Below are 17382 nucleotides of genomic sequence, written 5' to 3' on the forward strand. Positions count from 1 at the left end.
GGGGGTAAATCCACATAACAGGCGCTTGCTTGGGGAACCACAGGGGAAGGCGTTAGACTGCCAGCTCCTTGTGAAAATAATAAGCCCTTCGCTGTACGCATTACCAAATTGTGATCAATGCCAGGGAAGAAGCAGAGCCAAGAGTTACAATCACAACTATATTCCCTCCAATACTTCTGGGCAGACAGAAAAAACGCACTACTTCTGCATCTTAAAGATAGACATTCTCATCCCAATAGCATTGCCTGTTACAGCATGCACTGACTTATAAGAGATGTGGGAAAGCAGGATCCCTTGCCTCCTTGGTTCAATCTAGTTTCATTTGCTTGGGCTCATCCACTGCAGGTTCAGTCTCTGTCTACCCAAACAAAAACAGTTTTTCTCCTAAAAGAGCACCACAGCATGGAGTGCCTTTATGGAATTAACCTTTCCTCCGTATATCCTCACAAAGGGGTAGTTTGAGATTCATTCCACTACTTCCAAAGGTGAATGCTGCCCCTCTCACAGCACAGAGGAGGTTTAATTCTGACTGTGTACCTGTATGATATCATGTATAGAGGATCAGCTTTTAAAACAAAAGGGTGTTTCTCTGGTAAGTAAGCTGCAAACACTTCCAGCAGTATTGTCTTTGTTTCTCTGTTGATATTCTGTGCACCTGTAGTCACCTTTCATCTCATTAGAAGGCTTTTAAAATAAGACTGGGGTACAGACCTTATACACCTTCCTCTGAACGCTGATTAAGTCAACCTTTCCCCTCCCCCCCCCCCCAAAATGTACTAAGCTTCTTTAATTGTAGGAGGGAAAGAGTATGTCTATATGCATTAAAGAATAAGGATTTAAAATAAACAGAACACTCCTTTTTCAAATGACCAGAAATACTTTGAAGACAAAAAAACTGTTCTTATCATTCCAGAAAAATGTACTTGACCAAAAGGGAGGGTTGCTTACACTAGAAGGCACGCCAAGCAGCTTATACACAGACATGATGCATAAAACCTCACTGCTAGCAAAGAGCCATCTAAATACAATTTAAGAAGTTCACGCTCAGTCCAGGGCAAAGAAGAGGAACTTAATCAGTGTCCTATGTACAGGAGATACCTGTATTGCTTCAGTCACTGCTTTTAATGATTAAATCTTTGGCAAAACACTGAGTTTGGAAGGGAAATCAGATGCACAGACTTAGCTCCAAGTAAAGCTTTTGCCAGGAGTCTGACCAGTGCAGTGTGCACACACATGAGTACACTGAAACTTCAAGATCTGCTGGAACAGATGTTCTGCATCTGACCACAGCTTCTCTTACTTCCATAGTTAAGAGCATAAAGGCCAGCCCAGTTCAGAGGGGGATTCCTGCTCAAACACCAGCACTCAGAATTATAGGTCCTCCTCAAAACTCACAGAGGACTACCTCCTCCATTTGCTCAAACCAGGGATGCAAAGACAGCCAAAGATCTGTAAGTAAGGCAGGGAAAAACAAAATACACTTGAAAAAAAGGTCAGCAACTAATCAGCAATATTGCTAGGCAAGATTTTCTCCTCCAGTAAGTACTGGAGGAAGAACAGTCCTGAATAATTACCAAGGCAGCCTATTCCCCCATTTACTCTTTACTCACTTTTTGTTGTCCTGAATTAACAGAGTACGATATTCAGATATGTTCTCTGCCAGCTTCCTGGAGAAATGTTAACTGAGCAGCAATTCTCCCATGTAACCCAGCTCGAAGTGATTAAACCTTTCATGATTAGATATTATGGCTCTCAGCTGTGACCTCCTGCAGCCATCCAGACAAGCGTTCTCTCCAAAACTAAAATATGGTAGGGGAGAAAATGGGAAATTTCGCTCATCTGTTTGAGCCCAAGCTATTTCAGCTTTATGCTAAAATATTAAAGATTGTATGTTTTATCACCTTGATACTTAAATTTGAAGAGAATATTGATTGAAGTATTGCAAATGCCTGGATAATTGAACTGCAGATGAAGCTTGGCTTTTGCATTTATTACTTGCCTCACATCCCTGAACTAGTAATTGTTCATCCTTTGCAGGGTGAGGAACCTCTCTAAAGCTCTGGAGACGATCATATGCATTCATGTGACTGTAACCCCTTTCAGCAACAAGTGTCCATAGCAGGTTACCTACTTGCAACACCTGCTTCAGCACCCTGAAAAGACTGCAGAACATTCCTCAACTGCTCTTTGAGAAGCTGTTTGCATTCCTCAGGTTTAACTGAGTAGATCATGCCAGAGTTGGGTCTTATCACCCTACTACAAATGAGTTAGCAGAGTCCCTCCTACAAATAAGTAAAAGTCATTTAAAAATTAAAGCAGAATTTTGCTGCAAGGTATTTGCAAAATTGTGTTAATGCTTAGACTAGATTCATATTCAAACATGAAAGAAATCCCAGAGAGAGTTCTAAAATGTTTCCAACACACTAGGTTTTATTCAGGTAGAGAAGGATTAAAAAAAAAAAGAAAGAGAAAGGAAAGCATTAGGACCAATGATTTAACTAGTAGCAGTAAAGAAAGAAAATATACTGAGCAGCTATTACAACAGTTTCAGAAAAAGAAAAGGAAAATGACTGGAAAGCAAAGTAGTTATGCCTGTTGGGAAAGCTGAAAGTGAAAACACTGCTCTAGAACTACAGATGAAGAACCAATGGAAAGCAGGGGCCAAACACTTTTTCTAGTAGACACCACTGATCACGGTATAGAGCATTTATAACATGAATAGCTCCAAATGTTTTCTTGCATCTTTTATTTTCAGAATTAGTATTTTGAGTGTGTATCTGAGAGGAGAGTCTGTTCTCTGTTCGTTTCTCCTTTGAACGCAGATGTATCCCTTGTGTGGGATGCTGCAACCATGGCTGCCATTTCAGATTTCAGTTTAATTGAATAAATATTAGAGGAAAAACAGTGATTTCTCCTTTACAAACAGTGTAAAATGAGTTCTCTGTTTGTTATTTTCTCAAATCCAGAAAAAAATTATTGTGGTATAAAAAATGGCTCTGTTCTTTGGGTATAATTCTGTTTTATATAGGTATCTGGTCCAAGACCTTGGAGAAACTTTGGTCTTATTTAAGCGATACCTCAAACTCGTGTTAGTTCTCAGCAGACTGAGTGGACAGAGACTTCTGCCAAGGAAGAGCAACACTCTGTCTTGCAGAAATATAAACAGTAGATTTCTCACATGAAAGACAAATATTTAAGATTGTAAATGAGGTATTTGATCTGCGCTATTTTAAAGATCCAAGTCCCGCAAGAAGCTGACTCACTTAATTCTTGATAGTGTCTAACAACAGTAAAAAAATCACCATCACCAAAATAAGAATCAAGGTTCTGTGTGAGTGCTTGTATATGTTTCTGAAGGCTCTTGTGCAAACACACATGATTGTTTATATGCATACTGTGGCACATCAATATTTTAACTTGATTTGTATTATCACCCATAGTCAAACATCAGTGATCTTATACTGGATATAGCAAACAAGCTTTGCTTTTGAAATAAAGTATAGTAAGAGAGAAATCCAGGAACATGATGTCATCAACAGGGGGATGAGTCTGTTCTCTTCAGGGAGGGGCAGAAAAGCAGAAGTTAGACTCATTCATACAACAGAAAGGGCTTGGCTGTTCACTAGGAAGTATTGCACTTCACTCACTTGTACCTGCTCTGTGGTGTATTTGCAATCAAGGTATGTGTTTCTGCATCTCTTTAATATGAAAAGTTCTCTTTATTTAAATTCAGTACAGTTTGTTGCTTTTAGGAAAAAACTTCTTGAATTCTTAATATATTCCTCGTTCAGTTACAAAAGAGCTGATGTTATTAATATTCCAGGAACAAGAAGGAATAGAATAATTGCTGCTAATGTAGTTTTGTAACTTGGCAGGTTTTGCAGAGGTGTAGCATTTACAGAAAAATGCTTTATTTGAAGGTATCCAACATGCCAAAGACACAAGGCTTTTCACCTGCCCCAAGGACTATCCAGTGTAGGGGCTATCGAGGGCAATGATCTGTTCTGTCAGAAAGCTATTTAATCTCTTTCATTGCACCCTGGGCGCCCTGTCCTTTATCTCACAAAAGAACTGAAAGTGCAAACAGCTAACTTCGTTTTCAGTTCAGAAATTACCTATCAAGTAGTAGAGAAAAAACAGAGGCAATTCTTTCCTGTATTTCTGAGTATGTCTCATTTTCTCTGTGTTTATCATTTTGATTGTAAACTTTGTGGGGCAGGAAGTGTGCTTATATGTATACCTTACACTGCTAACCTGTCTTGTCTGTACTGACTGAATGACAAAGATGAAGCCTTTAAAATTATGTCTTATGTAACAAAGAAAAGTTTAGGCTGACCTTTAAACATCATTATCAGTTCCCTTCTAACATCTGTATCTAAATGACAAAGTACAGTAGGAACATGATTTATAAGATGTTGATAAAAATAAAGAAGACCTTAGAACTGGAATTGTAATTAGGATAATATAGCTGAAAGACCAAAGGCTGAAATATATGCTGTACAAATTTAGCCACTCATTTTCCATTACTCAGTATACTTAGCAGCAGTCTTATCATTATAATAATAAAAAGTTATACAGCAGTATGACATGAAAAGTGTTCAAATAGTTTGTCGTTAGAATCCCTGTTTTTATTTTATTGTAAGCAATCTTACAGACACCAACTCCTAAGATTATATTTTTATCTTGAACAGTTGCACATATTCTCTTAAAGAAGCTAGAAGACAGCTGGCTAGAAAGATATCTGTTTCTAGAGCAGACTGTCTAAGATGGAAGTATCAGGATATTGAGTAATATCAGTCATATGATTTTTATCTTGTCTGTTGTTCTCTGAAAATGTGCAAGAGTTGCAAATGTGCAAGAGCAGAGAGAGAAAAATTTGAAGAGAATCATCTTTGCATCTAAGAATCATTCATAGACTTCCAAATATATTTTTCTTCACAGTTGTTAGGTATGAATAGCACAAACACAAAGAGAAGAGACAAATGTACCTAACTATGTATTTGGAATATCCAAAACAGAGACACCTCCAGAAAATCTTTGTCAGGTTTTCTACTGAGCCCCATACATGCCAGAACAGGACTGAGGGAGTTAGTCAGAGTTACCTGAACATTTTGTACTGACAATCCCACTAACAAACTTTCTTAATGAGTTAGAGTTTCCTGAATTAAGGATATCATTCCACTGGGACATAGCTTTAAAAAATTCTCAGAGCTATGTAATACTTGAAGTCTTTTTTCAGGCAGAAGACAGGAGGAATTTAGGAAAAGTTTTAGGACACTGACTAGGAAGAGTCTAAATTTCACTGTTTAAGAATCAGTCAGTCAGTTAAGTCAGTCTCTGATGGTCTCTTTTTAATGGAAAGAAGGGGACAAAAGGCGCTTAGGAACCCAAATCCCACTGCTTTCAAAGTCACAGTAGGAATAAAAATCTTACTGCAAGTGCAGCAAAATTGGTCAAAGAATAGAGTTTTGGTTATAAAAGAAATGCCCTCTCAGTAACCAAGTCAGCAACAAAAGTACACCCAAATTCATTAGAAACATTAATCAATATAAAGTTTTTTAAAAAATGAAAATAAATATTTTCTGTCAAAATGTCATTTAGCTAAAAACTCAAATTTTCATTAAAAGTTACATATAAGCCAGCCTTGTTCCACTGTCACTCACGGTTTTTTTAAAAGCTCTATCTCAACCCTCTATACTTTTGAACATTTTCCTTGGTTTTCTAAAGGCTGATCTTTCTTCCTCCTTGCATTTAGCATACTTCAATTTTTACACACATAAGAGATGAAAAGTTTTATCTCTGCCTAGCTGATACATAACTGTAAACTAACACAGCACTAAATCTTTTCTTAGCCAAATTTTTATAACCAGAGGAACTCTAGGTTAACAGGCTGTTACTAAAGAATCAAATCCTACAGTGAAGTCTTTGGGTGCTGACTCACAAACACAGCTAACTGCAGCTAGATGGCGGAATCGGCTTCTGCCCTCAGCAAGGTACCCCTCTCTCTGAATTTGCTGATCCCCTGTATAGCCTGGTGTATTCAGTCAAACCACATCTGATTTTAGGGTACCTTGACACACACGAGGAGCAAAGAAGACTGCTGGGAGATAATAACCATTTCAGCCATTCCTTGTTAGACCCCAGCATTAATGAGGCTATGATTTCCTAGAGCAAACTCTTTGGCGACAATAGGGGTTTATAATACTGTTGCTCTTTCTCTGCTTCCCACTTCTCCCCCCACTCACTTGCAATGATGCTGCTTGTGCCAATGCACCATGTTGCAGATCAGGGAAAGGTTAAATGTAATGTGGAAAGAAAGTTTGCTTAAAGTGCACCTATTTTTTGAGTTCATGAATAGGGTGGTCATACAAACAGCTGCAGTGGCACCAGGAAAGGAGTTGCCACGATGCAAAAATGGTAACACATGGCAGGGGCAGACTGGGCAGAGATGAGACAGTAATATTTTAAACTGGTATTGCCACACAGGATTTCAAATTGTGAGACTAAAAGACACACAGCACAGCTACGAGAATATCCATCCCTTGGTGAACCTTGCACTGAGAAGTGGTGTAATTTGTCCATGCGGGTAAAGCAAAGCAGGAGACAAGCTTATGATCTCAATTGCACTCAGCTCTCAAGGAGCCATGCTGCTCTGTGCAGATGTTGGTATGCCGTTCCCCCTTTCCCTAGGTGAGGAGTTTTTAATAATATAGCACCACAAAGTGGCAGGCGGGCAAGCAGAGGGGTTAAGAGTGTGTGCAGCTGTTTGGTTAATTCAGCCACACAGGCTGCCTGCACTTACTCTGTCAGTGCCGAGTAAGCAAAGGAGAAAGGAACATTTAACAACTAACTGCCCTTGGGTAGTTCAGAAGGGAGCAAGACATCCTGCTTAGGCTGTTGTGGAACCAGACTAACACTGGCTGCTCTCTGTCTCTTACTGGCTCTGGTGCTTTTCAGGTCCAAGCCTGAAATCACACCAATCTAGCAAGCAACCAACCTGGCAAAAAAGTGAATACCATGCAGCATAAGGGTACAGTTTCTAACCAAACTCTGGGCAGTCTAAGCCTAAGTGCTTCCCAAGTGAACCATCCCACACCTCACCAATCCTTGACTGTATTTTTCCTTCTCCCTCACTGACTTTGACACTTGTACAAGATCCAGTCAGAGATCTAAACTCCCTGATTCAGCTTCCTGTGAGATCAGGTGAGAACCCATAAAAAGGAAACTGCAAGAACTGATGGCCAGGAATGGAGGGAAGAGAAAGCAACCCTGTACTGTGACAGCCCTCAGATAGGTAGGCATAACTGCAATGGGAAAACAAGGAGGATAGGAGCAATCCAGAAAGAATACTGTAAACAGCCTCTGCCTGCTTCTGTCTTCACACAGATGAAGACAAAGTTTCCTTGCACCCACTAGTGACCATCACAGTGGTGATATATCATTTGCTTAGCAGTAGTAGTAGTACACTGGGTCTGAGGATCCCAGGTCATGGTCCAATACCCCACTGTAAGCCCCAAACAACTGAGGAGTTAAATATTGGAGAACAGACACCAGTGGGATATGGACCAGACAAACACAGGAGTAATGTTGCCTGCTGAAAGCATGCTATCTTCATTCTGATGATAAGCAAACTCCAAAGCATTCAGACATTGCAGCAGAGTTGCTACATCAGAAATGTAGCTAAAATGCATGAGGTTTCTTGGCAGAGAAGGTGTTTCCTAAAAGTATGCATTCCCTTGGAGTGACAGATTTGACTTACTTCCCCTGCTGTGCTATTTACTCTCTTACCCCCCATATGTTAACTCCTCAACTGGATTCTACAAGGTTGGACTTGTTTTTGTGATCTCTCCAAACAAATCTGATCATTAAGGTTTGCAGACCCACCAGTGATGAGCTTTGCACATTAAGGTATGCAGATATGGTGATAGTGTTGCAAATAAAGGTAGGCTTCAGGTTATGGTTAATTCTAGAGAATGGAGCTGTCAAAGCACAGAAAACAGTTTCTCTCAATCACATTATCTGAGACAAGTAAACTCTGCAAAAGAGAGCGCAAACTACAGTTAGACAGCAAGGTCTTTTTGATATTCACACAACTGTACCTGTGTGTCAAGAGGCAGAACTAGCCATAGGTGTTTTTCCTTCTGCAGTTTTTCTGCTTTGGCAGAAGGGAGCACACTGGGGGCATGGTCTTTGGGACCTGCATCCTTGCGTCTCTGGAGGTGCTCTGTTTCTTTGCCATGGCTGTGTGATTTCCTATCAGCTAACCGACTCACTGAAAGGCTGCCGCACTGAAGTGCCATGGGGCACAAAATAAGGGCAGCAGGTTACCCTCCAGAAGGGTGATTTGAACCCTTTTCCCACACACATGCAGCAAAGCAACAGCCCAAGCCACTTCTTGATGCAAATGATAAACTACCTACAGATAAGGGGCAGGCCAGTAAACTGGAAGTGTTTCCTCAGGTCTTCTGAGCATTTTTACGAAAAAGCAACTGTGAAGTCTTCACAATTCAAAGGTAGAACCTGATTCTTAAACATGAAGTGAGAAGACAGAAACATCGCTGCATGTCACTCTGTTTTAGATCAGCTCCATAAGCACCTCTCATCTCCTTCTCCAGTAGTCTTCCCCTATCCCAGGCTATATTCTACACTTCCTGTATTATACTTGGCTTCTGCTTAGATTATAAGCTCTTTGAGGCAAAGCCTTTCTTTATGCTTGCACAACTTTTGCACGTTGAGCCTCACTGAAGCCTCTGGTCATCAGTGTAAGACAGACAGTATGGTAATACCTGCAGAGCTGTACTCCAGGTCCTAGCTGGTAGACTGGGACAAACAGCAAGCCAAGAAAACAGCCAACTGAAGGGAAATAAAAAGTGATAGAATTAACCACACAGGATAGATCCTCAGCTGAAGTGAACGGTCACAATGACATCAACATCAGCAGAGTAATAACTTATAGCAGATGAGGTCTTACAGATGTGTTAGTAGAGATGAGCAATTAGCTTACTGGTAATCTGCTTACTGATCATGATAGGGTAGCCACATCCTTTTCTAGCTTGAATCCTGGTCCAGGAACCAGAAGGCTGGACCTGTGAAATGCTTGTTTTCCTAGCTGTGAAATCAGGATGCAGACTGCTATATCACCGGAACACTTCTTTTACTCTGTTCCTAGCCAGGCAGGTCAGAAATCTATGCAGTGTTAAGGGTGTGCCCTTAACTATCATCACAGGTAAACTTTGCTGTGGGGTACAAAATAAGATCCAAGACAGATTTAACTTCTATAACTGTACAACTTGAGCTTGATGCTGAATTTCATCCAATAATTCTTACAACCAATATAACAAATGTCATCATGCTATTTATTATAATGGTCTGATCTTAAAAATCTGTGATATCTGAGCTCAAGGATAGAAGCTTTTTCCTTTACACTGAGCCATATAAATCAAACCCTTCAGACACGATGTTCGTACTCTGGAGAGCCCTTCCACATGTTCCTCGTGCAGGATCATGCTTTATCCTGCTCCAGTTAGCTCACAGATGGCTGTTCTCCTTGGCATCACCCAGAAAGTTGTGCTGCACAGTGCTGCCTGCTGCTTCCAGGGTTGGGCACTGGAAACACACAAACCACTTTCTCTCAGAGTAAACAGCAAAAGGGCAGGCACACAGTTTGTGGCACTAAAAGTGACCAGGAAATGTTTGCTTTGTGGAAGTTCTCTCTTCTCTCTCTCAATACACACATATACAGACACACGCAAAGATACAGATTTATCAGCATCTTGTCAGAGAAGTAAAATACATGTTCATCTGCACAATCATGCTATACATGGAGCCCTGTTCTACCCATTTTCATATTACCCCCTGAGATGGGGTGATCCAACAAGGGGCTTCCACCTTCTCTACTATCTACCACTTACTTTCTGGTCTCCACATTTTAACTTGTACAAAGAGATCAAAGATAATTTTCATCAGGCATTTCTGATGTCTCCATCTATTAGGATCAAGACTGCTTTGTTTGTTTATTTCTTCTCCTTTGCTTAGGCAAAGAAGGATTTTTTTTTTTCTATTCTAATCAATGCTGAAATTTCCAAGTCATGAGGATCTGGGACACGAGGACATGAGGATCTGCCTCATGGGCAGATAAACAAGCAAAAGCAGTTAGCTTCTCACAGGCCTTCATTCCTTGTAGAGATTTATAGTAAGTAACAGAGTCAAGTAATTAAGCTGGACTAGCAGTGGTTTAAAACTTAAGCGCTTTACAAACAGTCCTATTCTTGTTTTTTCTGGGTGAGTTTCAAGTTCATTTTCAAAGTGATACTATTCCAACCTGGTTAAATGAATCAAACATGAAGGTGGTTCCTGAATGGCTGGCATATTTTTCACAGATTTTAATTTATAATATATGCATTAAAAAAAATGGAGCATGTTCAGGAATGTTGCATAAGACAACTGTGTGCTCTCACCTTCTACTTACATCATTTCTTTGAAGAGACTTTTTTTTTTCATTAAAAGAGTCACCTTATAGCCAAGAAATCCCCACCAGCTGGCTCAGCAAAAGAAACATTTCCCAGAAGTAAAAGGAAGGAGAAGTAATAAAGTGAAGACAGTCTTCTGTAGGTGCTTCCTGCAATGTTTTAGAAACAGCCTTTTTCGGAAATGCAAGAAGGCAGCAATCTGTTTTCTTCCCCAACAGACTTAGTCTATAAATTGCCATGTGAAACATGAGCTCGTAACTGTACAGTTAAAGACATTTGAGATTTTATTGTGCTATACTTTGCATCATGTATCACTATAGATAGGTTTACTGCATAAGCAGTTTCCACCATATGTTTTTGTCTGTTTTAAAAGGAATTAAATGAAACATATGCATAAGTTTGGGGTTAGGATGAATGAATTCTGGTCAGATAACTAAAAAATTAAAGAAAGGCTTGACTTTAAATACCAGATTCAAACATTTAAAATTTTGGACTGCTTTGATGCTAAATAAAATAAGGATCAAAACTGTGTTAAAGATCTATGTTTTATAACAGTTTGAATGAAAATCCCAGGTAAAACTCTCATAACTTTGGTATATTCCTGACACAGAATATTCTTTGTTTTGTATCCTTTTGGGGAAATTAAAACCCTCTTCATTCCTTCTGTCCTTTCTCCCTTCCTTCCTTTTTTCCTTCCTAGTAGCAGCATTTCTCCTCTATTTGTTTTCCTTAGCAGCACTGTGTTTTGTTCCAGAACTCCTATCTGCTCATTTTCTCCTTGCTTGTTCCTGTCCTGACACTCTGCCACAAGCCTTTCTTCCTGCTACAGAAAACTGTCACATGCAATACTATACAGTGCTTTATGTTCTACCATCATTATAAAAGCCATGGTACACAAGTTCAAAGGTGACATGATTAACTTATATCAGGACATTTTTCAAAATTATCAAGGCTGGTCAGAAGACAGTGTTTTGGTTTCTCAAAAAAATTTGGAAGGGCAGAAGGAAGCAGTGAAATGTATAATTTAATTCCCATCAGGAATTAAAGAATCTTGAAATCTTTTCTGAAAACAAGAAACTAAAACACAGAAGTCACGCACAAAAGAAATCTGTCTGGGAATGGGTATCACAGAACAAGGACTTTGAATCAGACATCTTCCTCCTTAAGCAAGTGACTGAGGGATAAGTTGTAGAGAGTTGGTATCTTTCATTCTCTCCTTTTTGGAGCTGCTCCACTTTGTAAAGATAACTATTTAGTTGGCCAGACAGAGCAAGAGCGAATCAAGAACTTGAATCTGGGTTTCATGCTAAGCTGTTGCCTATTTGTCAGTATGTCTCCTCCTTTGTTGAGGATCAGAAATTACATCTTTAAAACCTTTCCTATTAAATTGCCCAAATCTTTTTTGAAAAATCTTTCTCATTAAAAAGATGAATCGGTTTCTCCAGAAAGTTTCAGTTTCAACAGTCATTTTAATAGGAAAAGAAAATCATCCTCCTCCAACATTTACTAAAAAATTTTTCTACATGGCTGCAATAGTATGTGGTGTGATGTACCAGCAAATGTGATCCATTAACCGTTATCACTGTACAGCAAACAGGCAGCAAAGCCACCCAGCAGCAACTCAACACCATTCAGTGACTGCTCAGTCTTTGAAGAGTCCTTGTTTTTTGTTAGCTTTGGGTACAATCATTCTTTGAAGGAGCTGTGGCATATACTAAGGGAGTCTATCTCTCTCACCATCTTTTTGTGTTGGCACTGAGATTCTGGAAAGAGCAGACTGCCATATCTTATTGGTGACCACCAGTGCTCAAAACCCACGGATACAGAGCAAAAAACAAATTGTCTGCAGAACACACTCCAGATCCCAGCAAGGCTCTGATATCTGTTGCCAGCAAAGGGGTGGTGACTAATTAACAGTTTAATTTCAAAACATTGGCAAAGCATGGGTGGGAAAAATAAAATCATAATCCAACCACTGAAGGCTGCAAATCAAACTTCTTTCATCACACCACTCTTCAGCTGGAGAGGTATCCTGAATCTTCCAGACCATTCAGTGCTGAAATCTGCATGAATGTTTGTACAATTCAGTTAATCACCAAATCCATACCAGCACGTATTCAAATTCTTTACTCGATTCTGCCAATAGGAATACAGTTAAATTCCACTTAAAAGCCATTGTCATTGGTGTTGTCCTAGGTTTTCACAAGAAAAACTAGACGGCATTTGGATATATACCCATTACCTGCTGTGGCTATCAAGGTAATTGCAACACAGTCTGAAGTCCACTATAATTACTCAGAAACACCTGATTTCAAATACATAGGTATATCTGTTTTTTGACAGTAAGGAGCCCTCCTCTCCAATGTACAGTCTGTAGTAATTTTTAATCCTGATTTCTGAAAACTGACCTCTTTCCCATTGCAAATGCTTACTATGTTGGCTAAGTCAGGAGCAAAGACATAAAAATAATATGAAATGACTGTTCCAGCTGCTCAAGGAACATTGTAACAGGCTGTTATGGTTATTAGCCTAGGTTATTAGCCTAGGAAGGGCAAGGAAAAATGGTTTTCTGAAGTTTATCATTGAAGAAGTCAAATAAGTTCTAGACTAGGCTTCTTCCTAAGAAGGGAGTTCACCAGTGGTTGCACTGCTATACCCTGCATTTAGGAACACTCAAGAGGGTATGAAATTAAAAAATAAAAATACCCAACTTTCTTAGTAAAGACCACCTGCTATTTAGGCAATAAGTATCTTATGCTTGTATTGCCTTCCATGACACAAATCAGTGATGCTGGAGCTCATTCACTAGGGTATTCCACGAGGAAAGCCAGGCTTTACAGGAGACTGAAATATGATTGAGTTTATAGGTTGATGTAGATTTTGGGATGGGTATACAGCTGTTGTCTAAGACTCTCTTAAGAAGAAGCCCATGTGGTAGAGATGCTAAACAGAATATCCTGGATAAATTCTATCATCTCCTCCAAATTTTACCTGCATTCTACCTAATGCTGTAATTTGAATTGAACATTATATAGTTAATTTCTAGCCTATTCTGCTGTCAGAGCCCAATAATGTACTATTTGGGCCCAGTAAAGCACATTTACTCAGTGAAGTTGTCCGTATACCCCTTTGGTGGAAGGCATTAAGGGAATGCCAGGCATTATTACTATTTTATAGAGAGGACACATGCCTGTGATGCCCTCAGAAGTCTGCCTGCACTAAGGAATCCTCTGCTTGCACAGAGCCATAAGTGTACAGCTGAGTAACAGAAAAAGTAGCTGTGGCTGAAACATTTCCAGCCACGTGGGGATGATTATTTGTAGTTGGGGACAGAGTATTACAGTTTCAAATATCCTTTAGTTGCTATAATGTGCAACAAAGCCTGAATCAACTCCAAAGTAAAATAATCAGTCGCCTGTATGATAAAAACTGATGAAAAAAGTGGCTATCAAGGAAATGACTACTAGAGTTTAGTCACAGCAACCAGTCAGCCATACATACTATGAGCTTCCAGTCTTTGCTATCAGGGACTTTCAGGCTTTCCTCATAAAGCCACAGTTGTGAAAGCCAGTGGTGAAAATGTGAAGCAAATACTGTGTTATTTTAGCTGCTCCTGATAGCAGTGTAAGCATGATAGTGGTCGGAGGCAATGGAGATGGCAAATCCCTACCCTTTCTCTAAATGGCTGCTACAATGTTCCCAAGGTGCTAGAACCAAAGTGCTTTCCGGGCACAGAGCCAGTTCATCTGAAAGGCAAATCTCTCCAAAAAGTATTTAATACACAAACAGAGCAACACTGGCAAATGCTGTTTGGCCATTAGACCTTTACATTCTGCCTAGTCATGAGAACTGTAAAGCTGCTACCCAGGGAAAAGGGGTGTATTTCAGCTAAGAGAAAGGAGTGGCTAAACTGAACTGAACAGGTCTGGTGCACTTAAAGAGTAACGTGACAAACACGGGAGTGTATCAGTGAGTGATTTTTTTTTAAGTGAAGTTTGTATACTACTGAACAACTCTACTGTGCTTCTACTATAACAAGGCAAATAAAGCAACTTCAGTTGCTACATCTTCTTGGGGAACATAATTGCTTCAAAACTTACATTTTTTCCTCCACATCTGTTGCTCTAATTATTAATATCGTCTAGTGCTTTCTGCAGGATATTCCTATTGTTCTCTGTAATGAAGATATCAAGCTATTCATGTCACTGGCATACTTCATCAGTGCTCTCCTATTCTTCATACTGAAATCAACTATGTAAATATTTAATTAAATGAACCCCAAGACCAGTTCTGAGAAACACCCCTAGTAACAGTTCCTCCAGCCCACCTCTCAAGAACTGCCTTTAACCAATTGAAAATTCATATATTTCTTTTCCAACTTAGCTATTTTCAACATGGCACTTGAGATAGTTCTGATCTATCTGGTTTTCAGGAAAGGCTTTTTTTTAAAGCGGGAAATGCTTACTTTAACAAAGAAATATAATCTAGCTGCACAAGCTACACTTGGTAAAATCACTAGCATTTTATTTCTTTATCACATTTATTTTATTTCTTATCACTGGCCTCCAGGTATTGTCTACCATTGTCTACATTGATGTATTGCATTGTTCATTGTCATCAGACCTGCCGTTTCACATGACATCAGATTTCTGCAAAGGATATTAACCAGGTCTCAAAACATTAGTGCATTAAGCTCTTTGAATTTTGCAGTGCTGATGCAGTAAACAAGTCCCTTGTCGTACAACAGAGCATTCCTGCAGGTCCTGCAGGGCTTAGGGAAGGGGCTGCAACCTCCTTTGTCTCTATTTCAACCTGGTAAATCTACATGTCACTTCACAAAAATCAGGAATTTTATAACCTCTCATTTGTTTTCTTAGTTCAGTTTAACTATGAAAGTTTTGATCATTCCACTTGAGGTTATTTTCAGTCATCAGACCTACAATATCCTCACCACGTCCTCAAGATAAAATAATACCATCCTTTGTTTTCTTTCTGATGCTTTGATGGAAAATTTTTTTTGCCTATACTATCTGGGAATATCTGGGTGTTTCTTCATGTACCTCTGAGCATATTGCATATACATATAGCAAATATTTAAGAAACATCTCACACAGCAATACAATTTCTAGCAGTATTTATCTATCTAATTACATGAGTGATCTCTTTCTCTCTCAGCCAGTCTAGCAGAATGGTTTTCACTGACAGCCTTCCTAAACACAAGCTGAATTCTTTTTATTTTTACATTCCTCCTTAGTTCACATCTGATAACAAAAAGACAAATGTTTTGTTTGTATCTCTTTTATAAGCAACATACACCATTCAATGTGTGTTTCACTCCTTACTACAATCTGATGTTTCTGTTATGCCTATAATATGTAACAATCTCCCATCCATCATCACAAATGTTACTTCCTCCATTTTATTAGGCTTGTGTAGTAGTATAAAACATTTGTTTCTTTCCAAGAATTAGACTCCAGTTAGATGGCGATTTGATTCTGCTTTAGTGACATGTTTCCCAGGAATGCTCTGTAGATGGACACTGTAAGCGCTGCAGCAGAGATAAGGAAGATGAAGGATTTCAGCCCTGGGACCAGACTTAGACTTTCCCAGCAGCCACTGTCACATGAGAGGGAGCCCTGTGTGGTTCCTGGTGGCAAAGCATGTTGGTCTCACTCTAAGCAATGTTTCTGTTTCTTCTCTCCTTATACAAATGGGCAGTTACATCACTATAGATGAGCAGACAGCGAGGTGGTTTGAGAACTGGCTGAAAGGCAGAGCTCGGAGAGTTGTGCTCAGTGGTGCAGTCTAGTTGGAGGCCTGTAGCTAGCGGTGTCCCCCAGGGGTCAGTACTGGGTCCAGCCCTGTTCAACTTATTCATCAATGACCTGGATGAAGGGACAGAGTGCACCCTCAGCAAGTTTGCTGATGATATGAAACTGGGAGGAGTGGCCAATACACCAGAGGGCTGTGCTGCCATTCAGAGGGACCTCAACAGGCTGGACAGATGGGCAGAGAGGAACCTCATGAAGTTCAACAAAGGCAAGTGTAAAGTCCTTCACCTAGGGAGGAATAACCCCATACACCAGTACAGGCTGGGGGCTGACCTGCCAGAAAGCAGCTCTGTGGTGAAGGACCTGGGAGTGCTGGTGGACACCAAGTTAAGCATGAGGCAGCAATGTGCCCTTGTGGCCAAGAAGGCCAATGGTATCCTGGGTTGCATTAGGAAGAGCATTGCCAGCAGGTCGAGGGAGGTGAGCCTCCCCCTCTACTCAGCCCTGGTGAGGCCACATCTGGAGTACTGTGTCCAGTTCTGGGCTCCCCAGTACAAGAGAGACATGGAGCTACTGCAGAGAGTACAGCAGAGGGCTGCTAAGATGATTAGGGGACTGGAGTATCTCTCTTATGAGGAAAGGCTGAGAGAGCTGGGCCTGTTCAGCCTGAAGAAGAGAACACTGAGAGGGGATCTCATCAATGTGTATAAGTATCTGAAGGGAGGGTGTCAAGAGGATGGGACCAGACTCTTTTCAGTGGTGCCCAGCAATAGGACGAGAGGCAATGGGCACAAATTGAAACACAAGAAGTTCCATCTGAACGTGATGAAAAACTTCTTTACTGTGAGGGTGACAGAGCACTGGAACAGGCTACCCAGAGAGGTTGTGGAGTCTCCTTCTTTGGAGATATTCAAAACCCGCCTGGACACGATCCTGTGCAATGTGCTCTAGGTGACCCTGCTTGAGCAGGGGGGCTGGACTAGATGATCTCCAGAGGTCCCTTCCAACCTCAACCCTTCTGTGATTCTGTGATATTTCCAAGACAACGCAATGGGGGAGATATCATCAAACTTAAGCAGCAAGCCAGCTAGGCTCAGGAATAAATTATATTAATATATGATCATTTCCACAGCAACAGAACT

At 40.2% G+C, this 17382-nt stretch overlaps 1 protein-coding gene across 2 annotated transcripts in view; it reads left to right on the forward strand.

Annotated features, from left to right (window-relative positions):
* The first annotated feature begins 3610 nt into the window (after nt 1-3610).
* Nucleotides 3611-17382, forward strand: part of BDKRB1 (bradykinin receptor B1) — a 41588-nt gene continuing 27816 nt past the window's right edge. The window contains exon 1 of one of the 2 annotated variants that reach the window (XR_001292274.2): nt 3611-3680. The gene's annotated coding sequence lies outside the window, so the exon portion shown is untranslated. The remainder of the gene's footprint in view (nt 3681-17382) is intronic. The other variant, XM_013940726.2, reaches the window with a different exon arrangement.

The sequence above is a fragment of the Apteryx mantelli genome, chromosome 4 (genome assembly GCF_036417845.1).
Source record: "Apteryx mantelli isolate bAptMan1 chromosome 4, bAptMan1.hap1, whole genome shotgun sequence".
In the NCBI taxonomy this organism is placed as follows: Eukaryota; Metazoa; Chordata; class Aves; order Apterygiformes; family Apterygidae; genus Apteryx; species Apteryx mantelli.